The 25,302-nt window shown below is 40.3% G+C and overlaps 48 non-coding genes across 48 annotated transcripts; all 48 read right to left on the bottom strand.

Moving 5' to 3' along the window:
* Positions 1–72: 72 nt before the first annotated feature.
* Positions 73–144, bottom strand: Trnaa-ugc. The gene has a single exon. It is a non-coding gene; the product is annotated as a tRNA-Ala (tRNA).
* A 250-nt stretch (positions 145–394) lies between these two features.
* On the bottom strand, positions 395–537 carry Trnal-uaa. Its single transcript has 2 exons — positions 501–537; positions 395–439 (listed from the first exon to the last, which is right to left on the bottom strand). It is a non-coding gene; the product is annotated as a tRNA-Leu (tRNA).
* Positions 538–930: 393 nt separating this feature from the next.
* Positions 931–1,002, bottom strand: Trnaa-ugc. Its single transcript has one exon. It is a non-coding gene; the product is annotated as a tRNA-Ala (tRNA).
* A 251-nt stretch (positions 1,003–1,253) lies between these two features.
* On the bottom strand, positions 1,254–1,396 carry Trnal-uaa. The gene is made up of 2 exons: positions 1,360–1,396; positions 1,254–1,298 (listed from the first exon to the last, which is right to left on the bottom strand). It is a non-coding gene; the product is annotated as a tRNA-Leu (tRNA).
* Positions 1,397–1,789: 393 nt separating this feature from the next.
* On the bottom strand, positions 1,790–1,861 carry Trnaa-ugc. The gene has a single exon. It is a non-coding gene; the product is annotated as a tRNA-Ala (tRNA).
* Positions 1,862–2,111: 250 nt separating this feature from the next.
* On the bottom strand, positions 2,112–2,254 carry Trnal-uaa. The gene is made up of 2 exons: positions 2,218–2,254; positions 2,112–2,156 (listed from the first exon to the last, which is right to left on the bottom strand). It is a non-coding gene; the product is annotated as a tRNA-Leu (tRNA).
* A 393-nt stretch (positions 2,255–2,647) lies between these two features.
* Positions 2,648–2,719, bottom strand: Trnaa-ugc. Its single transcript has one exon. It is a non-coding gene; the product is annotated as a tRNA-Ala (tRNA).
* Positions 2,720–2,970: 251 nt separating this feature from the next.
* Trnal-uaa lies at positions 2,971–3,113 on the bottom strand. Its single transcript has 2 exons — positions 3,077–3,113; positions 2,971–3,015 (listed from the first exon to the last, which is right to left on the bottom strand). It is a non-coding gene; the product is annotated as a tRNA-Leu (tRNA).
* A 393-nt stretch (positions 3,114–3,506) lies between these two features.
* Trnaa-ugc lies at positions 3,507–3,578 on the bottom strand. Its single transcript has one exon. It is a non-coding gene; the product is annotated as a tRNA-Ala (tRNA).
* Positions 3,579–3,828: 250 nt separating this feature from the next.
* Positions 3,829–3,971, bottom strand: Trnal-uaa. Its single transcript has 2 exons — positions 3,935–3,971; positions 3,829–3,873 (listed from the first exon to the last, which is right to left on the bottom strand). It is a non-coding gene; the product is annotated as a tRNA-Leu (tRNA).
* Positions 3,972–4,364: 393 nt separating this feature from the next.
* On the bottom strand, positions 4,365–4,436 carry Trnaa-ugc. The gene has a single exon. It is a non-coding gene; the product is annotated as a tRNA-Ala (tRNA).
* Positions 4,437–4,687: 251 nt separating this feature from the next.
* Trnal-uaa lies at positions 4,688–4,830 on the bottom strand. Its single transcript has 2 exons — positions 4,794–4,830; positions 4,688–4,732 (listed from the first exon to the last, which is right to left on the bottom strand). It is a non-coding gene; the product is annotated as a tRNA-Leu (tRNA).
* Positions 4,831–5,223: 393 nt separating this feature from the next.
* Trnaa-ugc lies at positions 5,224–5,295 on the bottom strand. Its single transcript has one exon. It is a non-coding gene; the product is annotated as a tRNA-Ala (tRNA).
* A 250-nt stretch (positions 5,296–5,545) lies between these two features.
* Trnal-uaa lies at positions 5,546–5,688 on the bottom strand. Its single transcript has 2 exons — positions 5,652–5,688; positions 5,546–5,590 (listed from the first exon to the last, which is right to left on the bottom strand). It is a non-coding gene; the product is annotated as a tRNA-Leu (tRNA).
* A 393-nt stretch (positions 5,689–6,081) lies between these two features.
* Positions 6,082–6,153, bottom strand: Trnaa-ugc. The gene has a single exon. It is a non-coding gene; the product is annotated as a tRNA-Ala (tRNA).
* Positions 6,154–6,404: 251 nt separating this feature from the next.
* On the bottom strand, positions 6,405–6,547 carry Trnal-uaa. Its single transcript has 2 exons — positions 6,511–6,547; positions 6,405–6,449 (listed from the first exon to the last, which is right to left on the bottom strand). It is a non-coding gene; the product is annotated as a tRNA-Leu (tRNA).
* Positions 6,548–6,940: 393 nt separating this feature from the next.
* Positions 6,941–7,012, bottom strand: Trnaa-ugc. Its single transcript has one exon. It is a non-coding gene; the product is annotated as a tRNA-Ala (tRNA).
* A 251-nt stretch (positions 7,013–7,263) lies between these two features.
* Trnal-uaa lies at positions 7,264–7,406 on the bottom strand. Its single transcript has 2 exons — positions 7,370–7,406; positions 7,264–7,308 (listed from the first exon to the last, which is right to left on the bottom strand). It is a non-coding gene; the product is annotated as a tRNA-Leu (tRNA).
* A 393-nt stretch (positions 7,407–7,799) lies between these two features.
* Positions 7,800–7,871, bottom strand: Trnaa-ugc. Its single transcript has one exon. It is a non-coding gene; the product is annotated as a tRNA-Ala (tRNA).
* A 250-nt stretch (positions 7,872–8,121) lies between these two features.
* On the bottom strand, positions 8,122–8,264 carry Trnal-uaa. The gene is made up of 2 exons: positions 8,228–8,264; positions 8,122–8,166 (listed from the first exon to the last, which is right to left on the bottom strand). It is a non-coding gene; the product is annotated as a tRNA-Leu (tRNA).
* Positions 8,265–8,657: 393 nt separating this feature from the next.
* Trnaa-ugc lies at positions 8,658–8,729 on the bottom strand. Its single transcript has one exon. It is a non-coding gene; the product is annotated as a tRNA-Ala (tRNA).
* A 251-nt stretch (positions 8,730–8,980) lies between these two features.
* On the bottom strand, positions 8,981–9,123 carry Trnal-uaa. Its single transcript has 2 exons — positions 9,087–9,123; positions 8,981–9,025 (listed from the first exon to the last, which is right to left on the bottom strand). It is a non-coding gene; the product is annotated as a tRNA-Leu (tRNA).
* A 393-nt stretch (positions 9,124–9,516) lies between these two features.
* On the bottom strand, positions 9,517–9,588 carry Trnaa-ugc. The gene has a single exon. It is a non-coding gene; the product is annotated as a tRNA-Ala (tRNA).
* A 251-nt stretch (positions 9,589–9,839) lies between these two features.
* Positions 9,840–9,982, bottom strand: Trnal-uaa. The gene is made up of 2 exons: positions 9,946–9,982; positions 9,840–9,884 (listed from the first exon to the last, which is right to left on the bottom strand). It is a non-coding gene; the product is annotated as a tRNA-Leu (tRNA).
* A 393-nt stretch (positions 9,983–10,375) lies between these two features.
* Trnaa-ugc lies at positions 10,376–10,447 on the bottom strand. The gene has a single exon. It is a non-coding gene; the product is annotated as a tRNA-Ala (tRNA).
* Positions 10,448–10,698: 251 nt separating this feature from the next.
* Positions 10,699–10,841, bottom strand: Trnal-uaa. Its single transcript has 2 exons — positions 10,805–10,841; positions 10,699–10,743 (listed from the first exon to the last, which is right to left on the bottom strand). It is a non-coding gene; the product is annotated as a tRNA-Leu (tRNA).
* Positions 10,842–11,234: 393 nt separating this feature from the next.
* Positions 11,235–11,306, bottom strand: Trnaa-ugc. Its single transcript has one exon. It is a non-coding gene; the product is annotated as a tRNA-Ala (tRNA).
* Positions 11,307–11,556: 250 nt separating this feature from the next.
* Trnal-uaa lies at positions 11,557–11,699 on the bottom strand. The gene is made up of 2 exons: positions 11,663–11,699; positions 11,557–11,601 (listed from the first exon to the last, which is right to left on the bottom strand). It is a non-coding gene; the product is annotated as a tRNA-Leu (tRNA).
* A 393-nt stretch (positions 11,700–12,092) lies between these two features.
* Trnaa-ugc lies at positions 12,093–12,164 on the bottom strand. Its single transcript has one exon. It is a non-coding gene; the product is annotated as a tRNA-Ala (tRNA).
* Positions 12,165–12,412: 248 nt separating this feature from the next.
* Positions 12,413–12,555, bottom strand: Trnal-uaa. Its single transcript has 2 exons — positions 12,519–12,555; positions 12,413–12,457 (listed from the first exon to the last, which is right to left on the bottom strand). It is a non-coding gene; the product is annotated as a tRNA-Leu (tRNA).
* Positions 12,556–12,940: 385 nt separating this feature from the next.
* Positions 12,941–13,013, bottom strand: Trnaa-ugc. Its single transcript has one exon. It is a non-coding gene; the product is annotated as a tRNA-Ala (tRNA).
* A 250-nt stretch (positions 13,014–13,263) lies between these two features.
* Positions 13,264–13,406, bottom strand: Trnal-uaa. Its single transcript has 2 exons — positions 13,370–13,406; positions 13,264–13,308 (listed from the first exon to the last, which is right to left on the bottom strand). It is a non-coding gene; the product is annotated as a tRNA-Leu (tRNA).
* Positions 13,407–13,799: 393 nt separating this feature from the next.
* On the bottom strand, positions 13,800–13,871 carry Trnaa-ugc. The gene has a single exon. It is a non-coding gene; the product is annotated as a tRNA-Ala (tRNA).
* A 248-nt stretch (positions 13,872–14,119) lies between these two features.
* On the bottom strand, positions 14,120–14,262 carry Trnal-uaa. The gene is made up of 2 exons: positions 14,226–14,262; positions 14,120–14,164 (listed from the first exon to the last, which is right to left on the bottom strand). It is a non-coding gene; the product is annotated as a tRNA-Leu (tRNA).
* A 392-nt stretch (positions 14,263–14,654) lies between these two features.
* On the bottom strand, positions 14,655–14,726 carry Trnaa-ugc. The gene has a single exon. It is a non-coding gene; the product is annotated as a tRNA-Ala (tRNA).
* Positions 14,727–14,974: 248 nt separating this feature from the next.
* On the bottom strand, positions 14,975–15,117 carry Trnal-uaa. Its single transcript has 2 exons — positions 15,081–15,117; positions 14,975–15,019 (listed from the first exon to the last, which is right to left on the bottom strand). It is a non-coding gene; the product is annotated as a tRNA-Leu (tRNA).
* A 384-nt stretch (positions 15,118–15,501) lies between these two features.
* Positions 15,502–15,574, bottom strand: Trnaa-ugc. The gene has a single exon. It is a non-coding gene; the product is annotated as a tRNA-Ala (tRNA).
* A 250-nt stretch (positions 15,575–15,824) lies between these two features.
* Positions 15,825–15,967, bottom strand: Trnal-uaa. Its single transcript has 2 exons — positions 15,931–15,967; positions 15,825–15,869 (listed from the first exon to the last, which is right to left on the bottom strand). It is a non-coding gene; the product is annotated as a tRNA-Leu (tRNA).
* Positions 15,968–16,360: 393 nt separating this feature from the next.
* Trnaa-ugc lies at positions 16,361–16,432 on the bottom strand. Its single transcript has one exon. It is a non-coding gene; the product is annotated as a tRNA-Ala (tRNA).
* Positions 16,433–16,680: 248 nt separating this feature from the next.
* On the bottom strand, positions 16,681–16,823 carry Trnal-uaa. The gene is made up of 2 exons: positions 16,787–16,823; positions 16,681–16,725 (listed from the first exon to the last, which is right to left on the bottom strand). It is a non-coding gene; the product is annotated as a tRNA-Leu (tRNA).
* A 706-nt stretch (positions 16,824–17,529) lies between these two features.
* Positions 17,530–17,672, bottom strand: Trnal-uaa. Its single transcript has 2 exons — positions 17,636–17,672; positions 17,530–17,574 (listed from the first exon to the last, which is right to left on the bottom strand). It is a non-coding gene; the product is annotated as a tRNA-Leu (tRNA).
* Positions 17,673–19,094: 1,422 nt separating this feature from the next.
* Positions 19,095–19,237, bottom strand: Trnal-uaa. Its single transcript has 2 exons — positions 19,201–19,237; positions 19,095–19,139 (listed from the first exon to the last, which is right to left on the bottom strand). It is a non-coding gene; the product is annotated as a tRNA-Leu (tRNA).
* A 394-nt stretch (positions 19,238–19,631) lies between these two features.
* Trnaa-ugc lies at positions 19,632–19,703 on the bottom strand. Its single transcript has one exon. It is a non-coding gene; the product is annotated as a tRNA-Ala (tRNA).
* Positions 19,704–19,814: 111 nt separating this feature from the next.
* On the bottom strand, positions 19,815–19,958 carry Trnal-uaa. Its single transcript has 2 exons — positions 19,921–19,958; positions 19,815–19,859 (listed from the first exon to the last, which is right to left on the bottom strand). It is a non-coding gene; the product is annotated as a tRNA-Leu (tRNA).
* Positions 19,959–20,352: 394 nt separating this feature from the next.
* Trnav-uac lies at positions 20,353–20,424 on the bottom strand. Its single transcript has one exon. It is a non-coding gene; the product is annotated as a tRNA-Val (tRNA).
* A 3,742-nt stretch (positions 20,425–24,166) lies between these two features.
* Positions 24,167–24,309, bottom strand: Trnal-uaa. Its single transcript has 2 exons — positions 24,273–24,309; positions 24,167–24,211 (listed from the first exon to the last, which is right to left on the bottom strand). It is a non-coding gene; the product is annotated as a tRNA-Leu (tRNA).
* A 393-nt stretch (positions 24,310–24,702) lies between these two features.
* Positions 24,703–24,774, bottom strand: Trnaa-ugc. Its single transcript has one exon. It is a non-coding gene; the product is annotated as a tRNA-Ala (tRNA).
* A 250-nt stretch (positions 24,775–25,024) lies between these two features.
* Trnal-uaa lies at positions 25,025–25,167 on the bottom strand. The gene is made up of 2 exons: positions 25,131–25,167; positions 25,025–25,069 (listed from the first exon to the last, which is right to left on the bottom strand). It is a non-coding gene; the product is annotated as a tRNA-Leu (tRNA).
* Between the last annotated feature and the right edge of the window lie 135 nt (positions 25,168–25,302).

The following is a 25,302-nucleotide window of genomic DNA, read 5'->3' as shown; positions in this document are numbered from 1 at the left end:
TGTGGAATGTAGTTTCATTCTGTTGGCAGACATGACAATGATCCTGTTTTCAAAATGAAAGCGATTATAGTATGGAGTAGCGGAGGATTGAACTCCGGGCTTTTCGCATGCAAAGCGAACACTCTACCACTGAGTTACAACCCCTTAAGAATAGAGCCTATTAGTATGTTCCTGATACTTGCTTTTTACCTCTCGATTATTTGCACTACATTGGAGTTTTGGAGGATTGAACTCTGGTCTTTTCACATGCGAAGCAAGCACTCTACCTCTGAGATACAACCCCATAACTTATGCCCGTTTGCTTTGAGTGACTGTTAACTATTGCGACACGTATGTGTTTTCAATGGAGAAGAAGATTTAAAGTAAAAAAGAATAAAACTTTAAAGGAAGGTTTTGTCAAGAGTGTGGTTCGAACCCACGCCTTCTTCGAAGACCAGAATGCCAAGTAACGGATATCACAAGATTACCTATTAATCTATTATTTGAATTTGAATTAGAATCTTAAGTCTGGCGCCTTAACCACTCGGCCATCTTGACATTGTTATCGCAATGGCTACTTATATTGCAATGTGGCGTAAACTAGGTGTATTGAGAAGAGCACACAATTGTAACTATGACAGGGCAAAATATCAATAATTAATGGCAATTGTATGCTTTTCTGTTCAATTTTCGAGGATCATGGCAGGTTTAATCGACAGTGTTACAACCGAATGGCCGTCAGAAAATACCGCTGGGACGACAAAAGCCGGTTCCTACCAGTAGAAGAAAAAGAAGGATAAGAAAGATTATGCCCTATCGTTTTGCAAGTACTGGTTTGATCACTGGGTATTTACACTTTTCACGAGATATTCGTAAGAATGTGGAATGTAGTTTCATTCTGTTGGCAGACATGACAATGATCCTTTTTTCAAAATGAAAGCGATTATAGTATGGAGTTGCGGAGGATTGAACTCCGGGCTTTTCGAATGCAAAGCGAACACTCTACCACTGAGTTACAACCCCTTAAGAATAGAGCCTATTAGTATGTTCCTGATACTTGCTTTTTACCTCTCGATTATTTGCACTACATTGGAGATTTTGGAGGATTGAACTCTGGTCTTTTCACATGCGAAGCAAGCACTCTACCTATGAGTTACAACCCCTTAACTTATGCCCGTTTGCTTTGAGTGACTGTTAACTATTGCGACACGTATGTGTTTTCAATGAAGAAGAAGATTTAAAGTAAAAAAGAATAAAACTTTAAAGGAAGGTTTTGTCAAGAGTGTGGTTCGAACCCACGCCTTCTTCGAAGACCAGAATGCCAAGTAACGGATATCACAAGATTACCTATTAATCTATTATTTGAATTTGAATTAGAATCTTAAGTCTGGCGCCTTAACCACTCGGCCATCTTGACATTGTTATCGCAATGGCTACTTATATTGCAATGTGGCGTAAACTAGGTGTATTGAGAAGAGCACACAATTGTAACTATGACAGGGCAAAATATCAATAATTAATGGCAATTTTATGCTTTTCTGTTCAATTTTCGAGGATCATGGCAGGTTTAATCGACAGTGCCACAACCGAATGGCCGTCAGAAAATACCGCTGGGACGACAAAAGCCGGTTCCTACCAGTAGAAGAAAAAGAAGGATAAGAAAGATTATGCCCTATCGTTTTGCAAGTACTGGTTTGATCACTGGGTATTTACACTTTTCACGAGATATTCGTAAGAATGTGGAATGTAGTTTCATTCTGTTGGCAGACATGACAATGATCCTTTTTTCAAAATGAAAGCGATTATAGTATGGAGTTGCGGAGGATTGAACTCCGGGCTTTTCGCATGCAAAGCGAACACTCTACCACTGAGTTACAACCCCTTATGAATAGAGCCTATTAGTATGTTCCTGATACTTGCTTTTTACCTCTCGATTATTTGCACTACATTGTAGTTTTGGAGGATTGAACTCTGGTCTTTTCACATGCGAAGCAAGCACTCTACCTCTGAGTTACAACCCCATAACTTATGTCCGTTTGCTTTGAGTGACTGTTAACTATTGCGACACGTATGTGTTTTCAATGGAGAAGAAGATTTAAAGTAAAAAAGAATAAAACTTTAAAGGAAGGTTTTGTCAAGAGTGTGGTTCGAACCCACGCCTTCTTCGAAGACCAGAATGCCAAGTAACGGATATCACAAGATTACCTATTAATCTATTATTTGAATTTGAATTAGAATCTTAAGTCTGGCGCCTTAACCACTCGGCCATCTTGACATTGTTATCGCAATGGCTACTTATATTGCAATGTGGCGTAAACTAGGTGTATTGAGAAGAGCACACAATTGTAACTATGACAGGGCAAAATATCAATAATTAATGGCAATTGTATGCTTTTCTGTTCAATTTTCGAGGATCATGGCAGGTTTAATCGACAGTGTTACAACCGAATGGCCGTCAGAAAATACCGCTGGGACGACAAAAGCCGGTTCCTACCAGTAGAAGAAAAAGAAGGATAAGAAAGATTATGCCCTATCGTTTTGCAAGTACTGGTTTGATCACTGGGTATTTACACTTTTCACGAGATATTCGTAAGAATGTGGAATGTAGTTTCATTCTGTTGGCAGACATGACAATGATCCTTTTTTCAAAATGAAAGCGATTATAGTATGGAGTTGCGGAGGATTGAACTCCGGGCTTTTCGCATGCAAAGCGAACACTCTACCACTGAGTTACAACCCCTTAAGAATAGAGCCTATTAGTATGTTCCTGATACTTGCTTTTTACCTCTCGATTATTTGCACTACATTGGAGATTTTGGAGGATTGAACTCTGGTCTTTTCACATGCGAAGCAACCACTCTACCTCTGAGTTACAACCCCTTAACTTATGCCCGTTTGCTTTGAGTGACTGTTAACTATTGCGACACGTATGTGTTTTCAATGGAGAAGAAGATTTAAAGTAAAAAAGAATAAAACTTTAAAGGAAGGTTTTGTCAAGAGTGTGGTTCGAACCCACGCCTTCTTCGAAGACCAGAATGCCAAGTAACGGATATCACAAGATTACCTATTAATCTATTATTTGAATTTGAATTAGAATCTTAAGTCTGGCGCCTTAACCACTCGGCCATCTTGACATTGTTATCGCAATGGCTACTTATATTGCAATGTGGCGTAAACTAGGTGTATTGAGAAGAGCACACAATTGTAACTATGACAGGGCAAAATATCAATAATTAATGGCAATTGTATGCTTTTCTGTTCAATTTTCGAGGATCATGGCAGGTTTAATCGACAGTGTTACAACCGAATGGCCGTCAGAAAATACCGCTGGGACGACAAAAGCCGGTTCCTACCAGTAGAAGAAAAAGAAGGATAAGAAAGATTATGCCCTATCGTTTTGCAAGTACTGGTTTGATCACTGGGTATTTACACTTTTCACGAGATATTCGTAAGAATGTGGAATGTAGTTTCATTCTGTTGGCAGACATGACAATGATCCTTTTTTCAAAATGAAAGCGATTATAGTATGGAGTTGCGGAGGATTGAACTCCGGGCTTTTCGCATGCAAAGCGAACACTCTACCACTGAGTTACAACCCCTTAAGAATAGAGCCTATTAGTATGTTCCTGATACTTGCTTTTTACCTCTCGATTATTTGCACTACATTGGAGTTTTGGAGGATTGAACTCTGGTCTTTTCACATGCGAAGCAAGCACTCTACCTCTGAGATACAACCCCATAACTTATGCCCGTTTGCTTTGAGTGACTGTTAACTATTGCGACACGTATGTGTTTTCAATGGAGAAGAAGATTTAAAGTAAAAAAGAATAAAACTTTAAAGGAAGGTTTTGTCAAGAGTGTGGTTCGAACCCACGCCTTCTTCGAAGACCAGAATGCCAAGTAACGGATATCACAAGATTACCTATTAATCTATTATTTGAATTTGAATTAGAATCTTAAGTCTGGCGCCTTAACCACTCGGCCATCTTGACATTGTTATCGCAATGGCTACTTATATTGCAATGTGGCGTAAACTAGGTGTATTGAGAAGAGCACACAATTGTAACTATGACAGGGCAAAATATCAATAATTAATGGCAATTGTATGCTTTTCTGTTCAATTTTCGAGGATCATGGCAGGTTTAATCGACAGTGTTACAACCGAATGGCCGTCAGAAAATACCGCTGGGACGACAAAAGCCGGTTCCTACCAGTAGAAGAAAAAGAAGGATAAGAAAGATTATGCCCTATCGTTTTGCAAGTACTGGTTTGATCACTGGGTATTTACACTTTTCACGAGATATTCGTAAGAATGTGGAATGTAGTTTCATTCTGTTGGCAGACATGACAATGATCCTTTTTTCAAAATGAAAGCGATTATAGTATGGAGTTGCGGAGGATTGAACTCCGGGCTTTTCGCATGCAAAGCGAACACTCTACCACTGAGTTACAACCCCTTAAGAATAGAGCCTATTAGTATGTTCCTGATACTTGCTTTTTACCTCTCGATTATTTGCACTACATTGGAGATTTTGGAGGATTGAACTCTGGTCTTTTCACATGCGAAGCAAGCACTCTACCTATGAGTTACAACCCCTTAACTTATGCCCGTTTGCTTTGAGTGACTGTTAACTATTGCGACACGTATGTGTTTTCAATGAAGAAGAAGATTTAAAGTAAAAAAGAATAAAACTTTAAAGGAAGGTTTTGTCAAGAGTGTGGTTCGAACCCACGCCTTCTTCGAAGACCAGAATGCCAAGTAACGGATATCACAAGATTACCTATTAATCTATTATTTGAATTTGAATTAGAATCTTAAGTCTGGCGCCTTAACCACTCGGCCATCTTGACATTGTTATCGCAATGGCTACTTATATTGCAATGTGGCGTAAACTAGGTGTATTGAGAAGAGCACACAATTGTAACTATGACAGGGCAAAATATCAATAATTAATGGCAATTTTATGCTTTTCTGTTCAATTTTCGAGGATCATGGCAGGTTTAATCGACAGTGCCACAACCGAATGGCCGTCAGAAAATACCGCTGGGACGACAAAAGCCGGTTCCTACCAGTAGAAGAAAAAGAAGGATAAGAAAGATTATGCCCTATCGTTTTGCAAGTACTGGTTTGATCACTGGGTATTTACACTTTTCACGAGATATTCGTAAGAATGTGGAATGTAGTTTCATTCTGTTGGCAGACATGACAATGATCCTTTTTTCAAAATGAAAGCGATTATAGTATGGAGTTGCGGAGGATTGAACTCCGGGCTTTTCGCATGCAAAGCGAACACTCTACCACTGAGTTACAACCCCTTATGAATAGAGCCTATTAGTATGTTCCTGATACTTGCTTTTTACCTCTCGATTATTTGCACTACATTGTAGTTTTGGAGGATTGAACTCTGGTCTTTTCACATGCGAAGCAAGCACTCTACCTCTGAGTTACAACCCCATAACTTATGTCCGTTTGCTTTGAGTGACTGTTAACTATTGCGACACGTATGTGTTTTCAATGGAGAAGAAGATTTAAAGTAAAAAAGAATAAAACTTTAAAGGAAGGTTTTGTCAAGAGTGTGGTTCGAACCCACGCCTTCTTCGAAGACCAGAATGCCAAGTAACGGATATCACAAGATTACCTATTAATCTATTATTTGAATTTGAATTAGAATCTTAAGTCTGGCGCCTTAACCACTCGGCCATCTTGACATTGTTATCGCAATGGCTACTTATATTGCAATGTGGCGTAAACTAGGTGTATTGAGAAGAGCACACAATTGTAACTATGACAGGGCAAAATATCAATAATTAATGGCAATTGTATGCTTTTCTGTTCAATTTTCGAGGATCATGGCAGGTTTAATCGACAGTGTTACAACCGAATGGCCGTCAGAAAATACCGCTGGGACGACAAAAGCCGGTTCCTACCAGTAGAAGAAAAAGAAGGATAAGAAAGATTATGCCCTATCGTTTTGCAAGTACTGGTTTGATCACTGGGTATTTACACTTTTCACGAGATATTCGTAAGAATGTGGAATGTAGTTTCATTCTGTTGGCAGACATGACAATGATCCTTTTTTCAAAATGAAAGCGATTATAGTATGGAGTTGCGGAGGATTGAACTCCGGGCTTTTCGCATGCAAAGCGAACACTCTACCACTGAGTTACAACCCCTTAAGAATAGAGCCTATTAGTATGTTCCTGATACTTGCTTTTTACCTCTCGATTATTTGCACTACATTGGAGATTTTGGAGGATTGAACTCTGGTCTTTTCACATGCGAAGCAAGCACTCTACCTCTGAGTTACAACCCCTTAACTTATGCCCGTTTGCTTTGAGTGACTGTTAACTATTGCGACACGTATGTGTTTTCAATGGAGAAGAAGATTTAAAGTAAAAAAGAATAAAACTTTAAAGGAAGGTTTTGTCAAGAGTGTGGTTCGAACCCACGCCTTCTTCGAAGACCAGAATGCCAAGTAACGGATATCACAAGATTACCTATTAATCTATTATTTGAATTTGAATTAGAATCTTAAGTCTGGCGCCTTAACCACTCGGCCATCTTGACATTGTTATCGCAATGGCTACTTATATTGCAATGTGGCGTAAACTAGGTGTATTGAGAAGAGCACACAATTGTAACTATGACAGGGCAAAATATCAATAATTAATGGCAATTGTATGCTTTTCTGTTCAATTTTCGAGGATCATGGCAGGTTTAATCGACAGTGTTACAACCGAATGGCCGTCAGAAAATACCGCTGGGACGACAAAAGCCGGTTCCTACCAGTAGAAGAAAAAGAAGGATAAGAAAGATTATGCCCTATCGTTTTGCAAGTACTGGTTTGATCACTGGGTATTTACACTTTTCACGAGATATTCGTAAGAATGTGGAATGTAGTTTCATTCTGTTGGCAGACATGACAATGATCCTTTTTTCAAAATGAAAGCGATTATAGTATGGAGTTGCGGAGGATTGAACTCCGGGCTTTTCGCATGCAAAGCGAACACTCTACCACTGAGTTACAACCCCTTAAGAATAGAGCCTATTAGTATGTTCCTGATACTTGCTTTTTACCTCTCGATTATTTGCACTACATTGGAGATTTTGGAGGATTGAACTCTGGTCTTTTCACATGCGAAGCAAGCACTCTACCTCTGAGTTACAACCCCTTAACTTATGCCCGTTTGCTTTGAGTGACTGTTAACTATTGCGACACGTATGTGTTTTCAATGAAGAAGAAGATTTAAAGTAAAAAAGAATAAAACTTTAAAGGAAGGTTTTGTCAAGAGTGTGGTTCGAACCCACGCCTTCTTCGAAGACCAGAATGCCAAGTAACGGATATCACAAGATTACCTATTAATCTATTATTTGAATTTGAATTAGAATCTTAAGTCTGGCGCCTTAACCACTCGGCCATCTTGACATTGTTATCGCAATGGCTACTTATATTGCAATGTGGCGTAAACTAGGTGTATTGAGAAGAGCACACAATTGTAACTATGACAGGGCAAAATATCAATAATTAATGGCAATTTTATGCTTTTCTGTTCAATTTTCGAGGATCATGGCAGGTTTAATCGACAGTGCCACAACCGAATGGCCGTCAGAAAATACCGCTGGGACGACAAAAGCCGGTTCCTACCAGTAGAAGAAAAAGAAGGATAAGAAAGATTATGCCCTATCGTTTTGCAAGTACTGGTTTGATCACTGGGTATTTACACTTTTCACGAGATATTCGTAAGAATGTGGAATGTAGTTTCATTCTGTTGGCAGACATGACAATGATCCTTTTTTCAAAATGAAAGCGATTATAGTATGGAGTTGCGGAGGATTGAACTCCGGGCTTTTCGCATGCAAAGCGAACACTCTACCACTGAGTTACAACCCCTTATGAATAGAGCCTATTAGTATGTTCCTGATACTTGCTTTTTACCTCTCGATTATTTGCACTACATTGTAGTTTTGGAGGATTGAACTCTGGTCTTTTCACATGCGAAGCAAGCACTCTACCTCTGAGTTACAACCCCATAACTTATGTCCGTTTGCTTTGAGTGACTGTTAACTATTGCGACACGTATGTGTTTTCAATGGAGAAGAAGATTTAAAGTAAAAAAGAATAAAACTTTAAAGGAAGGTTTTGTCAAGAGTGTGGTTCGAACCCACGCCTTCTTCGAAGACCAGAATGCCAAGTAACGGATATCACAAGATTACCTATTAATCTATTATTTGAATTTGAATTAGAATCTTAAGTCTGGCGCCTTAACCACTCGGCCATCTTGACATTGTTATCGCAATGGCTACTTATATTGCAATGTGGCGTAAACTAGGTGTATTGAGAAGAGCACACAATTGTAACTATGACAGGGCAAAATATCAATAATTAATGGCAATTGTATGCTTTTCTGTTCAATTTTCGAGGATCATGGCAGGTTTAATCGACAGTGTTACAACCGAATGGCCGTCAGAAAATACCGCTGGGACGACAAAAGCCGGTTCCTACCAGTAGAAGAAAAAGAAGGATAAGAAAGATTATGCCCTATCGTTTTGCAAGTACTGGTTTGATCACTGGGTATTTACACTTTTCACGAGATATTCGTAAGAATGTGGAATGTAGTTTCATTCTGTTGGCAGACATGACAATGATCCTTTTTTCAAAATGAAAGCGATTATAGTATGGAGTTGCGGAGGATTGAACTCCGGGCTTTTCGCATGCAAAGCGAACACTCTACCACTGAGTTACAACCCCTTAAGAATAGAGCCTATTAGTATGTTCCTGATACTTGCTTTTTACCTCTCGATTATTTGCACTACATTGGAGATTTTGGAGGATTGAACTCTGGTCTTTTCACATGCGAAGCAAGCACTCTACCTCTGAGTTACAACCCCTTAACTTATGCCCGTTTGCTTTGAGTGACTGTTAACTATTGCGACACGTATGTGTTTTCAATGGAGAAGAAGATTTAAAGTAAAAAAGAATAAAACTTTAAAGGAAGGTTTTGTCAAGAGTGTGGTTCGAACCCACGCCTTCTTCGAAGACCAGAATGCCAAGTAACGGATATCACAAGATTACCTATTAATCTATTATTTGAATTTGAATTAGAATCTTAAGTCTGGCGCCTTAACCACTCGGCCATCTTGACATTGTTATCGCAATGGCTACTTATATTGCAATGTGGCGTAAACTAGGTGTATTGAGAAGAGCACACAATTGTAACTATGACAGGGCAAAATATCAATAATTAATGGCAATTGTATGCTTTTCTGTTCAATTTTCGAGGATCATGGCAGGTTTAATCGACAGTGCCACAACCGAATGGCCGTCAGAAAATACCGCTGGGACGACACAAGCCGGTTTCTACCAGTAGAAGAAAAAGAAGGATAAGAAAGATTATGCCCTATCGTTTTGCAAGTACTGGTTTGATCACTGGGTATTTACACTTTTCACGAGATATTCGTAAGAATGTGGAATGTAGTTTCATTCTGTTGGCAGACATGACAATGATCTTTTTTTCAAAATGAAAGCGATTATAGTATGGAGTTGCGGAGGATTGAACTCCGGGCTTTTCGCTTGCAAAGCGAACACTCTACCACTGAGTTACAACCCCTTAAGAATAGAGACTATTAGTATGTTCCTGATACTTGCTTTTTACCTCTCGATTATTTGCACTACATTGGAGATTTTGAAGGATTGAACTCTGGTCTTTTCACATGCGAAGCAAGCACTCTACCTCTGAGTTACAACCCCTTAACTTATGCCCGTTTGCTTTGAGTGACTGTTAACTATTGCGACACGTATGTGTTTTCAATGAAGAAGAAGATTTAAAGTAAAAAAGAATAAAACTTTAAAGGAAGGTTTTGTCAAGAGTGTGGTTCGAACCCACGCCTTCTTCGAAGACCAGAATGCCAAGTAACGGATATCACAAGATTACCTATTAATCTATTATTTGAATTTGAATTAGAATCTTAAGTCTGGCGCCTTAACCACTCGGCCATCTTGACATTGTTATCGCAATGGCTACTTATATTGCAATGTGGCGTAAACTAGGTGTATTGAGAAGAGCACACAATTGTAACTATGACAGGGCAAAATATCAATAATTAATGGCAATTGTATGCTTTTCTGTTCAATTTTCGAGGATCATGGCAGGTTTAATCGACAGTGCCACAAACGAATGGCCGTCAGAAAATACCGCTGGGACGACAAAAGCCGGTTTCTACCAGTAGAAGAAAAAGAAGGATAAGAAAGATTATGCCCTATCGTTTTGCAAGTACTGGTTTGATCACTGGGTATTTACACTTTCCACGAGATATTCGTAAGAATGTGGAATGTAGTTTCATTCTGTTGGCAGACATGACAATGATCCTTTTTTCAAAATGAAAGCGATTATAGTATGGAGTTGCGGAGGATTGAACTCCGGGCTTTTCGCATGCAAAGCGAACACTCTACCACTGAGTTACAACCCCTTAAAGATAGAGACTATTAGTATGTTCCTGATACTTGCTTTTTACCTCTCGATTATTTGCACTACATTGGAGATTTTGGAGGATTGAACTCTGGTCTTTTCACATGCGAAGCAAGCACTCTACCTCTGAGTTACAACCCCTTAACTTATGCCCGTTTGCTTTGAGTGACTGTTAACTATTGCGACACGTATGTGTTTTCAATGAAGAAGAAGATTTAAAGTAAAAAAGAATAAAACTTTAAAGGAAGGTTTTGTCAAGAGTGTGGTTCGAACCCACGCCTTCTTCGAAGACCAGAATGCCAAGTAACGGATATCACAAGATTACCTATTAATCTATTATTTGAATTTGAATTAGAATCTTAAGTCTGGCGCCTTAACCACTCGGCCATCTTGACATTGTTATCGCAATGGCTACTTATATTGCAATGTGGCGTAAACTAGGTGTATTGAGAAGAGCACACAATTGTAACTATGACAGGGCAAAATATCAATAATTAATGGCAATTGTATGCTTTTCTGTTCAATTTTCGTGGATCATGGCAGGTTTAATCGGCAGTGCCACAACCGAATGGCCGTCAGAAAATACCGCTGGGACGACAAAAGCCGGTTCCTACCAGTAGAAGAAAAAGAAGGATAAGAAAGATTATGCCCTATCGTTTTGCAAGTACTGGTTTGATCACTGGGTATTTACACTTTTCACGAGATATTCGTAAGAATGTGGAATGTAGTTTCATTCTGTTGGCAGACATGACAATGATCCTTTTTTCAAAATGAAAGCGATTATAGTATGGAGTTGCGGAGGATTGAACTCCGGGCTTTTCGCATGCAAAGCGAACACTCTACCACTGAGTTACAACCCCTTAAGAATAAAGACTATTAGTATGTTCCTGATACTTGCTTTTTACCTCTCGATTATTTGCACTACATTGGAGTTCTGGAGGATTGAACTCTGGTCTTTTCACATGCGAAGCGAGCACTCTAACTCTGAGTTACAACCCCTTAACTTATGTCCGTTTGCTTTGAGTGACTGTTAACTATTGCGAAACGTATGTGTTTCCAATGAAGAAGAAGATTTAAAGTAAAAAAGAATAAAACTTGAAAGGAAGGTTTTGTCAAGAGTGGGGTTCGAACCCACGCCTTCTTCGAAGACCAGAATGCCAAGTAACGGATATCAAAAGATTACCTATTAATCTATTATTTGAATTTGAATTAGAATCTTAAGTCTGGCGCCTTAACCACTCGGCCATCTTGACATTGTTATCGCAATGACTACTTATATTGCAATGTGGCGTAAACTAGGTGTATTGAGAAGAGCACACAATTGTAACTATGACAGGGCAAAATATCAATAATTAATGGCAATTGTATGCTTTTCTGTTCAATTTTCGAGGATCATGGCATGTTTAATCGACAGTGCCACAACCGAATGGCCGTCAGAAAATACCGCTGGGACGACAAAAGCCGGTTTCTACCAGTAGAAGAAAAAGAAGGATAAGAAAGATTATGCCCTATCGTTTTGCAAGTACTGGTTTGATCACTGGGTATTTACACTTTTCACGAGATATTCGTAAGAATGTGGAATGTAGTTTCATTCTGTTGGCAGACATGACAATGATCCTTTTTTCAAAATGAAAGCGATTATAGTATGGAGTTGCGGAGGATTGAACTCCGGGCTTTTCGCATGCAAAGCGAACACTCTACCACTGAGTTACAACCCCTTGACATTCGAGACTACCAGTATATTCCTGATACTTGCTTTTTCCCTCTCGATTATTTGCCTACATTGGAGTTTCGGAGGATTAAACTCTGGTCTTCTCACATTAAAAGCGAGCACTCTACCTCTGAGTTACAACCCCTTACCTTATGCCCGTTTGCTTTAGTGACTGTTAAAGATTGCGACACGTATTTGTTTTCAATGGAGAAGAAGATTTAAAGTAAAAAAGAATATAACTTGAAAGGAAGGTTTTGTCAAGAGTGGGGTTCGAACCCACGCCTTCTTCGAAGACCAGAATGCCAAGTAACGGATGTCACAAGATTACCTATTGATCTATTATTTGAATTTGAATTAGAATCTTAAGTCTGGCGCCTTAACCACTCGGCCATCTTGATATTGTTAACGCAATGGCTACTTATACTGCAATGTGGCGTAAACTAGGTGTATTGAGAAGAGCACACAATTGTAACTATGACAGGGCAAAATATCAATAATTAATGGCAATTTTATGCTCTTCTGTTCAATTTTCGAGGATCATGGCAGGTTTAATCGACAGTGCCACAACCGAATGGCCGTCAGAAAATACCGCTGGGACGACAAAAGCCGGTTCCTACCAGTAGAAGAAAAAGAAGGATAAGAAAGATTATGCCCTATCGTTTTGCAAGTACTGGTTTGATCACTGGGTATTTACACTTTTCACGAGATATTCGTAAGAATGTGGAATGTAGTTTCATTCTGTTGGCAGACATGACAATGATCTTTTTTTCAATATGAAAGCGATGGAGTTGCGGAGGATTGAACTCCGGGCTTTTCGCATGCAAAGCGAACCACTCTACCACTGAGTTACAACCCCTTAAGAATAAAGACTATTAGTATGTTCCTGATACTTGCTTTTTACCTCTCGATTATTTGCACTACATTGGAGTTTTGGAGGATTGAACTCTGGTCTTTTCACATGCGAAGCGAGCACTCTAACTCTGAGTTACAACCCCTTAAATTATGTCCGTTTGCTTTGAGTGACTGTTAACTATTGCGAAACGTATGTGTTTCCAATGAAGAAGAAGATTTAAAGTAAAAAAGAATAAAAATTGAAAGGAAGGTTTTGTCAAGAGTGGGGTTCGAACCCACGCCTTCTTCGAAGACCAGAATGCCAAGTAACGGATATCACAAGATTACCTATTAATCTATTATTTGAATTTGAATTAGAATCTTAAGTCTGGCGCCTTAACCACTCGGCCATCTTGACATTGTTATCGCAATGACTACTTATATTGCAATGTGGCGTAAACTAGGTGTATTGAGAAGAGCACACAATTGTAACTATGACAGGGCAAAATATCAATAATTAATGGCAATTGTATGCTTTTCTGTTCAATTTTCGAGGATCATGGCAGGTTTAATCGACAGTGCCACAACCGAATGGCCGTCAGAAAATACCGCTGGGACGACAAAAGCCGGTTTCTACCAGTAGAAGAAAAAGAAGGATAAGAAAGATTATGCCCTATCGTTTTGCAAGTACTGGTTTGATCACTGGGTATTTACACTTTTCACGAGATATTCGTAAGAATGTGGAATGTAGTTTCATTCTGTTGGCAGACATGACAATGATCTTTTTTTCAAAATGAAAGCGATTATAGTATGGAGTTGCGGAGGATTGAACTCCGGGCTTTTCGCATGCAAAGCGAACACTCTACCACTGAGTTACAACCCCTTGACATTCGAGACTACCAGTATATTCCTGATACTTGCTTTTTCCCTCTCGATTATTTTCCTACATTGGAGTTTCGGAGAATTGAACTCTGGTCTTCTCACATTCAAAGCGAGCACTCTACCTCTGAGTTACAACCCCTTAACTTATGCCCGTTTGCTTTAGTGACTGTTAAAGATTGCGACACGTATTTGTTTTCAATGGAGAAGAAGATTTAAAGTAAAAAAGAATATAACTTGAAAGGAAGGTTTTGTCAAGAGTGGGGTTCGAACCCACGCCTTCTTCGAAGACCAGAATGCCAAGTAACGGATGTCACAAGATTACCTATTGATCTATTATTTGAATTTGAATTAGAATCTTAAGTCTGGCGCCTTAACCACTCGGCCATCTTGACATTGTTAACGCAATGGCTACTTATACTGCAATGTGGCGTAAACTAGGTGTATTGAGAAGAGCACACAATTGTAACTATGACAGGGAAAAATATCAATAATTATGGCAATTGTATGCTTTTTTGTTCAATTTTCGAGGATCATGGCAGGTTTAATCGACAGTGCCAAAACCGAATGGCCGTCAGAAAATACCGCTGGGACGACAAAATCCGGTTTCTACCAGTAGAAGAAAAAGAAGGATAAGAATGATTATGCCCTATCGTTTTGCAAGTACTGGTTTGATCACTGGGTATTTACACTTTTCACGAGATATTCGTAAGAATGTGGAATGTAGTTTCATTCTGTTGGCAGACATGACAATGATCTTTTTTTCAAAATGAAAGCGATTATAGTATGGAGTTATGGAGGATTGAACTCCGGGCTTTTCGCATGCAAAGCGAACACTCTACCACTGAGTTACAACCCCTTGACATTCGAGACTACCAGTATATTCCTGATACTTGCTTTTTCCCTCTCGATTATTTGCCTACATTGGAGTTTCGGAGGATTAAACTCTGGTCTTCTCACATTCAAAGCGAGCACTCTACCTCTGAGTTACAACCCCTTAACTTATGCCCGTTTGCTTTAGTGACTGTTAAAGATTGCGACACGTATTTGTTTTCAATGGAGAAGAAGATTTAAAGTAAAAAAGAATATAACTTGAAAGGAAGGTTTTGTCAAGAGTGGGGTTCGAACCCACGCCTTCTTCGAAGACCAGAATGCCAAGTAACGGATGTCACAAGATTACCTATTGATCTATTATTTGAATTTGAATTAGAATCTTAAGTCTGGCGCCTTAACCACTCGGCCATCTTGATATTGTTAACGCAATGGCTACTTATACTGCAATGTGGCGTAAACTAGGTGTATTGAGAAGAGCACACAATTGTAACTATGACAGGGCAAAATATCAATAATTATGGCAATTGTATGCTTTTTTGTTCAATTTTCGAGGATCATGGCAGGTTTAATCGACAGTGCCAAAACCGAATGGCCGTCAGAAAATACCGCTGGGACGACAAAATCCGGTTTCTACCAGTAGAAGAAAAAGAAGGATAAGAATGATTATGCCCTATCGTTTTGCAAGTACTGGTTTGATCACTGGGTATTAACACTTTTCACGAGATATTCGTAAGAATGTGGAATGTAGTTTCATTCTGTTGGCAGACATGACAATGATCTTTTTTTCAATATGAAAGCGATGGAGTTGCGGAGGATTGAACTCCGGGCTTTTCGCATGCAAAGCGAACCACTCTACCACTGAGTTACAACCCCTTAAGAATAAAGACTATTAGTATGTTCCTGATACTTGCTTTTTACCTCTCGATTATTTGCACTACATTGGAGTTTTGGAGGATTGAACTCTGGTCTTTTCACATGCGAAGCGAGCACTCTAACTCTGAGTTACAACCCCTTAAATTATGTCCGTTTGCTTTTAGTGACTGTTAACTATTGCGAAACGTATGTGTTTCCAATGAAGAAGAAGATTTAAAGTAAAAAAGAATAAAACTTGAAAGGAAGGTTCTGTCAAGAGTGGGGTTCGAACCCACGCCTTCTTCGAAGACCAGAATGCCAAGTAACGGATATCACAAGATTACCTATTGATCTATTATTTGAATTTGAATTAGAATCTTAAGTCTGGCGCCTTAACCACTCGGCCATCTTGACATTGTTATCGCAATGACTACTTATATTGCAATGTGGCGTAAACTAGGTGTATTGAGAAGAGCACACAATTGTAACTATGACAGGGCAAAATATCAATAATTAATGGCAATTGTATGCTTTTCTGTTCAATTTTCGAGGATCATGGCATGTTTAATCGACAGTGCCACAACCGAATGGCCGTCAGAAAATACCGCTGGGACGACAAAAGCCGGTTTCTACCAGTAGAAGAAAAAGAAGGATAAGAAAGATTATGCCCTATCGTTTTGCAAGTACTGGTTTGATCACTGGGTATTTACACTTTTCACGAGATATTCGTAAGAATGTGGAATGTAGTTTCATTCTGTTGGCAGACATGACAATGATCTTTTTTTCAAAATGAAAGCGATTATAGTATGGAGTTGCGGAGGATTGAACTCCGGGCTTTTCGCATGCAAAGCGAACACTCTACCACTGAGTTACAACCCCTTGACATTCGAGACTACCAGTATATTCCTGATACTTGCTTTTTCCCTCTCGATTATTTGCTTACATTGGAGTTTCGGAGGATTAAACTCTGGTCTTCTCACATTCAAAGCGAGCACTCTACCTCTGAGTTACAACCCCTTAACTTATGCCCGTTTGCTTTAGTGACTGTTAAAGATTGCGACACGTATTTGTTTTCAATGGAGAAGAAGATTTAAAGTAAAAAAGAATATAACTTGAAAGGAAGGTTTTGTCAAGAGTGGGGTTCGAACCCACGCCTTCTTCGAAGACCAGAATGCCAAGTAACGGATGTCACAAGATTACTTATTGATCTATTATTTGAATTTGAATTAGAATCTTAAGTCTGGCGCCTTAACCACTCGGCCATCTTGACATTGTTAACGCAATGGCTACTTATATTGCAATGTGGTGTTAACTAGGTGTATTGAGAAAAGCACCCAATTGTAACTATGACAGGGCAAAATATCAATAATTATGGCAATTGTATGCTTTTTTGTTCAATTTTCGAGAATCATGGCAGGTTTAATCGACAGTGCCAAAACCGAATGGCCGTCAGAAAATACCGCTGGGACGACAAAATCCGGTTTCTACCAGTAGAAGAAAAAGAAGGATAAGAAAGATTATTCCCTATCGTTTTGCAAGTACTGGTTTGATCACTGGGTATTTACACTTTTCACGAGATATTCGTAAGAATGTGGAATGTAGTTTCATTCTGTTGGCAGACATGACAATGATCTTTTTTTCAAAATGAAAGCGATGGAGTTGCGCAGGATTGAACTCCGGGCTTTTCGCATGTACGGCGAACACTCTACCACTGAGTTACAACCCCTTAAGAATAAAGACTATTAGTATGTTCCTGATACTTGCTTTTTACCTCTCGATTATTTGCACTACATTGGAGTTTTGGAGGATTGAACTCTGGTCTTTTCACATGCGAAGCAAGCACTCTAACTCTGAGTTACAACCCCTTAACTTATGTCCGTTTGCTTTGAGTGACTGTTAACGATTGCGACACGTATGTGTTTTCAATGGAGAAGAAGATTTAAAGTAAAAAAGAATAAAACTTGAAAGGAAGGTTTTGTCAAGAGTGGGGTTCGAACCCACGCCTTCTTCGAAGACCAGAATGCCAAGTAACGGATATCACAAGATTACCTATTAATCTATTATTTGAATTTGAATTAGAATCTTAAGTCTGGCGCCTTAACCACTCGGCCACCTTGACATTGTTATCGCAATGGCTACTTATTGCAATGTGGCGTAAACTAGGTGTATTGAGAAGAGCACACAATTTTGACTATGACAGGGCAAAATATCAATAATTAATGGCAATTGTATGCTTTTCTGTTCAATTTTCGAGGATCATGGCAGGTTTAATCGACAGTGCCACAACCGAATGGCCGTCAGAAAATACCGCTGGGACGACAAAAGCCGGTTTCTACCAGTAGAAGAAAAAGAAGGATAAGAAAGATTATGCCCTATCGTTTTGCAAGTACTGGTTTGATCACTGGGTATTTACACTTTTCACGAGATATTCGTAAGAATGTGGAATGTAGTTTCATTCTGTTGGCAGACATGACAATGATCTTTTTTTCAAAATAAAAGCGATTATAGTATGGAGTTGCGGAGGATTGAACTCTGGTCTTCTCACATTCAAAGCGAGCAATCTACCTCTGAGTTACAACCCCTTAACTCATTCCTGTTTGCTTTAGTGACTGTTAAAGATTGCGACACGTATTTGTTTTCAATGGAGAAGAAGATTTAAAGTAAAAAAGAATATAACTTGAAAGGAAGGTTTTTTCAAGAGTGGGGTTCGAACCCACGCCTTTTTCGAAGACCAGAATGCCAAGTAACGGATGTCACAAGATTACCTATTGATCTATTATTTGAATTTGAATTAGAATCTTAAGTCTGGCGCCTTAACCACTCGGCCATCTTGACATTGTTAACGCAATGGCTACTTATACTGCAATTTGGCGTAAACTAGGTGTATTGAGAAGAGCACACAATTGTAACTATGACAGGGCATAATATCAATAATTATGGCAATTGTATGCTTTTTTGTTCAATTTTCGAGGATCATGGCAGGTTTAATCGACAGTGCCAAAACCGAATGGCCGTCAGAAAATACCGCTGGGACGACAAAATCCGGTTTCTACCAGTAGAAGAAAAAGAAGGATAAGAAAGATTATTCCCTATCGTTTTGCAAGTACTGGTTTGATCACTGGGTATTTACACTTTTCACGAGATATTCGTAAGAATGTGGAATGTAGTTTCATTCTGTTGGCAGACATGACAATGATCTTTTTTTCAAAATGAAAGCGATGGAGTTGCGGAGGATTGAACTCCGGGCTTTTCGCATGTACGGCGAACACTCTACCACTGAGTTACAAACCCTTAAGAATAAAGACTATTAGTATGTTCCTGATACTTGCTTTTTACCTCTCGATTATTTGCACTACATTGGAGTTTTGGAGGATTGAACTCTGGTCTTTTCACATGCGAAGCAAGCACTCTTACTCTGAGTTACAACCCCTTAACTTATGTCCGTTTGCTTTGAGTGACTGTTAACGATTGTGACACGTATGTGTTTTCAATGGAGAAGAAGATTTAAAGTAAAAAAGAATAAAACTTGAAAGGAAGGTTTTGTCAAGAGTGGGGTTCGAACCCACGCCTTCTTCGAAGACCAGAATGCCAAGTAACGGATATCACAAGATTACCTATTAATCTATTATTTGAATTTGAATTAGAATCTTAAGTCTGGCGCCTTAACCACTCGGCCACCTTGACATTGTTATCGCAATGGCTACTTATATTGCAATGTGGCGTAAACTAGGTGTATTGAGAAGAGCACACAATTTTGACTATGACAGGGCAAAATATCAATAATTAATGGCAATTGTATGCTTTTCTGTTCAATTTTCGAGGATCATGGCAGGTTTAATCGACAGTGCCACAACCGAATGGCCGTCAGAAAATACCGCTGGGACGACAAAAGCCGGTTTCTACCAGTAGAAGAAAAAGAAGGATAAGAAAGATTATGCCCTATCGTTTTGCAAGTACTGGTTTGATCACTGGGTATTTACACTTTTCACGAGATATTCGTAAGAATGTGGAATATAGTTTCATTCTGTTGGCAGACATGACAATGATCTTTTTTTTCAAAACGAAAGCGATTATAGTATGGAGTTGCGGAGGATTGAACTCCGGGCTTTTCGCATGCAAAGCGAACACTCTACCACTGAGTTACAATCCCTTAACTTATGTCCGTTTGCTTTGAGTGACTGTTAACTATTGCGACACGTATGTGTTTCCAATGGAGAAGAAGATTTAAAGTAAAAAAGAATAAAACTTAAAAGGAAGGTTTTGTCAAGAGTGGGGTTCGAACCCACGCCTTCTTCGAAGACCAGAATACCAAGTAACGGATATCACAAGATTACCTATTAATCTATTATTTGAATTTGAATTAGAATCTTAAGTCTGGCGCCTTTAACCACTCGGCCATCTTGACATTGTTATCGCAATGGCTACTTATATTGCAATGTGGCGAAAACTAGGTGTATTGAGAAGAGCACACAATTGTAACTATGACAGGGCAAAATATCAATAATTAATGGCAATTGTATGCTTTTCTGTTCAATTTTCGAGGATCATGGCAGGTTTAATCGACAGTGCCACAACCGAATGGCCGTCAGAAAATACCGCTGGGACGACAAAAGCCGGTTTCTACCAGTAGAAGAAAAAGAAGGATAAGAAAGATTATGCCCTATCGTTTTGCAAGTACTGGTTTGATCACTGGGTATTTACACTTTTCACGAGATATTCGTAAGAATGTGGAATGTAGTTTCATTCTGTTGGCAGACATGACAATGATCTTTTTTTTCAAAACGAAAGCGATTATAGTATGGAGTTGCGGAGGATTGAACTCCGGGATTTTCGCATGTAAAGCGAACACTCTACCACTGAGTTACAATCCCTTAATAATATAGACTATTAGTATGTTCCTGATACTTGCTTTTTACCTCTCGATTATTTGCACTACATTGGAGTTTTGGAGGATTGAACTCTGGTCTTTTCACATGCGAAGCAAGCACTCTAACTCTGAGTTACAACCCCTTAACTTATGTCCGTTTGCTTTGAGTGACTGTTAACTATTGCGACACGTATGTGTTTCCAATGGAGAAGAAATGATGTCGTCTGCTTGCCTGCGCCCTTAGTGGCTGCGGTGATTTCGGCTCTCGACTTTTTGTCTTATTTATACGTGGAAAAGTGCTTCTAGTTTCGTGTGCTTTACATTTCTGGTGAGGTTAATTCGTCGGGATCCTGTTTTAATCTATTTGGCTGTGCTTCTGCCCCCCATCTTGCTAAATATTTCGGTATTTCGCTGGTGTTGTTGTTCCATACCCACTGTACCTGTCACTTACGTAAAGTGCCTGAGGCATTGTCTCGGAGAAGCCTCTTCTCTCTTCGACCGTCCACTTCTAGTCAGATAAAACTCGATGATGCTATACTTAATATCATCCGCAATCTTGGCATCTCGCGTGAACCGGGTATGGGCCAGGGTGTTGTTTACAACTCTCGAGTCAAACGTCCGGGTAAGCGCGGTGTCAGAGCTGGCAAGGCGGCGAGGAGTGCAAGAGCGGCGAAGAAATTCGTGCCCTTTGCTCTCGTTAACGCAAGATCCCTACTCAAGAGGGTTGACGTCATCACTCATCATCTCATTACTTATGATCTGGATCTGCTTGCCGTCACTGAGACCTGGCTCAACGAGCGCCACGGTGACGATGACCTGCTGAACATCTGCCCCACTGGGTTCAGCGCCGTTCACTCCGCCAGACTGGGTGGAAGGAGAGGAGGAGGAGTAGCTCTCATCTACCGTGAATCTTATCAGATCCATGTTGTCTCCTTTGGATACACTGCCACATCATTTGAGTACTTGATGGTTCTTCTCCAGTGCAATTCTACCTGCATCCGTCTCGCTCGTTATCTTCTATCGCCCCCCTTCTCAGTCTACGAAATGCAGCGACGGCCAATTCCTGTCGGATTTCTCCGGCTTTCTTCAATTGCTCGTGGTATCCAGCGGCAAGTTGCTAGTTGTTGGCGATTTTAACATTCACGTCGACGTGGCGGGAAACTCCACTTCCTGTAAGTTTCTCACCCTTCTTGACTCTTTTGGCCTCTCCCAACACATCCGAGGCATCACTCATCTTGATGGCCACACTCTCGATCTCGTTATTTCGCGTATCTCCGACAACGTCGTCTGTGAATGCATGGTGTCTACTTTAATAGAAGATCAATTTGCCATTCATACGCTCATTCGTGCCCATTGGCCTGTGCGCCCACAGAAAAGAATTACGTATCGTGAGCTAGACCGCATTGATGCCGACTGCTTCATGTCTGATTTGCTCAGTCTCTCTCTTTTTACTGATCCATCTGATGACCTCAACATACTGCTTGAACAATACAACGCCGACCTTTCGCTGCTACTCGACAAACATGCGCCTGAGCGTTCGAAGGTGATAACTGTCCGGCCGGCAAATCCTTGGGTGTCTACAGATGTCTTGGCTATCAGAAGAAGGTGCAGAGCATCGGAACGTCGATGGAGAAATCGGAAGAAAAAGGGTCTAGCACTCGAGATTGACAGGGAGATCGTCCGTAACCTGTTAAAAGAAAAATGCCATCTGCTCAAGAAAGAGAAGTCGTCGTTCCTCAACGAAAAGATCGCGGAGGCTGAGGGAAAAAAGTCACTTTTCAATATCGTCGACTCGTTTCTTCTTAAGAAGCCGGGTCTTAAGCTTCCTCGCCATGACTCCCTTCCTGATCTTGTCAGCCGTTTCAGTGATCACTTTCTGAAGAAGGTGACCGATATCAGGGCCAGCCTTGACGACGTTGCTTTTTGCTCCTCTGCCACTGCCACTGCTGATGCTGATGTGTCCAGCGACGTCCCCTCTTTCTCTTCGTTTGAATGTGTTTCGGTGTGTGAAATTGCTGCTCTAATTAAAGAATGGCCTTCCAAATCCTCCTCTCGTGATCCGATTCCCACCTCTCTTCTAAAGAAATTTGCAGATGTACTTGCTGTTCCTATTGCCTCTATTGTGAATCTGTCGCTGTCCTCCGGTATTTTGCCTGGTGAAATGAAACTTGCTTTTGTCTCTCCTCTCCTGAAGAAACCGAGCCTCTGTGTGGATGATCTTAATAACTATCGACCTGTATCTCTGCTCTCTTTTCTATCTAAACTTGTCGAGCGTGTGGTTGCCAAGCAACTTTCAAGTCACTTACTGGCCGGTGATCTCTACGTCCCTGTCCAGTCGGCATACAGGCCGAATCATTCAACGGAGACAGCATTGCTCAAGGTTTTTAATGATCTCTTGCTGAGTGTGGATAGTGGTGATGCGGCTGTTTTGGCCCTGCTGGACCAGAGCGCAGCCTTTGATACCATTGACCACTCAATCCTATTGAGTAGACTCACGCGTCGATTCGGCATTACTGGCTCTGTACTTACCTGGTTTCGGTCATATCTTTACGATCGCTTTCAATCTGTTTCTATCTCTGGAGTAACTTCTGCTGCTGTTTATCTTTCATTCGGCGTGCCCCAAGGATCTGTACTTGGCCCCGTCCTTTTTACTCTGTATAACAGCCCTATCCATTCCATTTCGCTGAAGCACGGTGTGACGGATCACTACTATGCCGACGACGACCAGAAGTATGTTTCATTCCACCTTACCCCTGACTACTCCGAGCAGCGTCGGGCTTTCTCCACACTCTCCGCCTGCGTTGGTGAAACAAAGCAGTGGATGGCAGAAAATCGGATAAAGTTCAATGACTCAAAGTCTGATGCAATCGTCGTGTACTCGAAGACCAGCCGATGTAAACCTGCTGATTTTCCTCTTGCCATTGGTGATGCGTCCATCACTCCGTCCGATTCTGTTCGAAACCTTGGGATCACCATTGATAAGCACTTGACTATGCATCTGCAGATCAACAAGACGTGTAGAAGTGCCTTATTCCACCTCCGCAGGATTGCAAGAATTAGAAAATTCCTCTCACGATCGGCTGCCGTCTAACTGGTCTCCGCATTTGTCCTGTCTCACATTGACTATGGGAATTCTCTTCTCGCCGGACTCCCGTCATCTCGGTTGGAACCTATAAAGAAGGTCTTGTATGCTGCTGCTCGAGTCGTCACCGGAGCCCGACGTCGCGATGCCATGACCCCTCATCTGCGGGAGCTTCACTGGCTGCCAGTCCCTTATCGGGTTGACTTCAACATCGCGGTGCTGACGTACCGCTGCCTCAATCGTTGTGCTCCTTCCTACTTGTCCAGCCTAATATCTCGCCGAGTAGTCGACGGTCGAGGTGGTCGTGTTCTGAGGTCCTCCGTTGCCCCCTCTGCTCTTTATGATCTTGTTCCGCCTTCGATTCATGTGAAATCTTACGGCAATGGAGCATTTTCTAATTATGCACCTACTGTTTGGAACAAACTCCCTGTGTCTGTTCGCTCAGCCTCTTCTCTTCCTCGCTTCCGTACTGCACTTAAAACTCACTTTTTCTGTATTGCGTATAAATAATTACTTCCCTGCTTCAGTCGTGAGCCAAAAGGCGCCTTTGATCATCTGTGCTTATGTAAAAGTGCGCCTCATAGAAATGCAATATATTATTATTATTATTATTATTATTAAGAAGATTTAAAATAAAAAAGAATAAAACTTGAAAGGAAGGTTTTGTCAAGAGTGGGGTTCGAACCTACGCCTTCTTCGAAGACCAGAATGCCAAGTAACGGATGTCACAAGATTACCTATTAATTTTTTTTTTGAATTTGAATTAGAATCTTAAGTCTGGCGCCTTAACCACTCGGCCATCTTGACATTGTTATCGCAATGGCTACTTATATTGCAATGTGGCGTAAACTAGGTGTATTGAGAAGAGCACACAATTGTAACTATGACAGGGCAAAATATCAATAATTAATGGCAATTGTATGCTTTTCTGTTCAATTTTCGAGGATCATGGCAGGTTTAATCGACAGTGCCACAACCGAATGGCCGTCAGAAAATACCGCTGGGACGACAAAAGCCGGTTTCTACCAGTAAAAGAAAAAGAAGGATAAGAAAGATTATGCCCTATCGTTTTGCAAGTACTGGTTTGATCACTGGGTATTTACACTTTTCACGAGATATTCGTAAGAATGTGGAATGTAGTTTCATTCTGTTGGCAGACGTGACAATGATCTTTTTTTCAAAATTTAAGCGATTATAGTATGGAGTTGCGGAGGATTGAACTCCGGGCTTTTCGCATGCAAAGCGAACACTCTACCACTGAGTAACAACCCCTTAAGGATAGAGACTATTAGTATGTTCCTGATACTTGCTTTTTACCTCTCGATTATTTGCACTACATTGGAGTTTTGGAGGATTGATCTCTGGTCTTTTCACATGCGAAGCGAGCACTCTACCTCTGAGTTACAACCCCTTAACTTATGTCGGTTTGCTTTGAGTGACTGTTAACTATTGCGACACGTATGTGTTTTCAATGGAAAAGAAGATTTCTAGTAAAAAAGAATATAACTTGAAAGGAAGGTTTTGTCAAGAGTGGGGTTCGAACCCACGCCTTCTTCGAAGACCAGAATGCCAATTAACGGATGTCACAAGATTACCTATTGATCTATTATTTGAATTTGAATTAGAATCTTAAGTCTGGCGCCTTAACCACTCGGCCATCTTGACATTGTTAACGCAATGGCTACTTATACTGCAATGTTGCGTAAACTAGGTGTATTGAGAAGAGCACACAATTGTAACTATGACAGGGCAAAATATCAATAATTAATGGCAATTGTATGCTTTTCTGTTCAATTTTCG

The sequence above is a fragment of the Daphnia pulicaria genome, chromosome 1 (genome assembly GCF_021234035.1).
Source record: "Daphnia pulicaria isolate SC F1-1A chromosome 1, SC_F0-13Bv2, whole genome shotgun sequence".
Taxonomy (NCBI): domain Eukaryota; kingdom Metazoa; phylum Arthropoda; class Branchiopoda; order Diplostraca; family Daphniidae; genus Daphnia; species Daphnia pulicaria.
The sequence above is the reverse complement of the archived record's forward strand: the minus strand, read 5'-3'. Positions and strand labels throughout refer to the sequence as shown.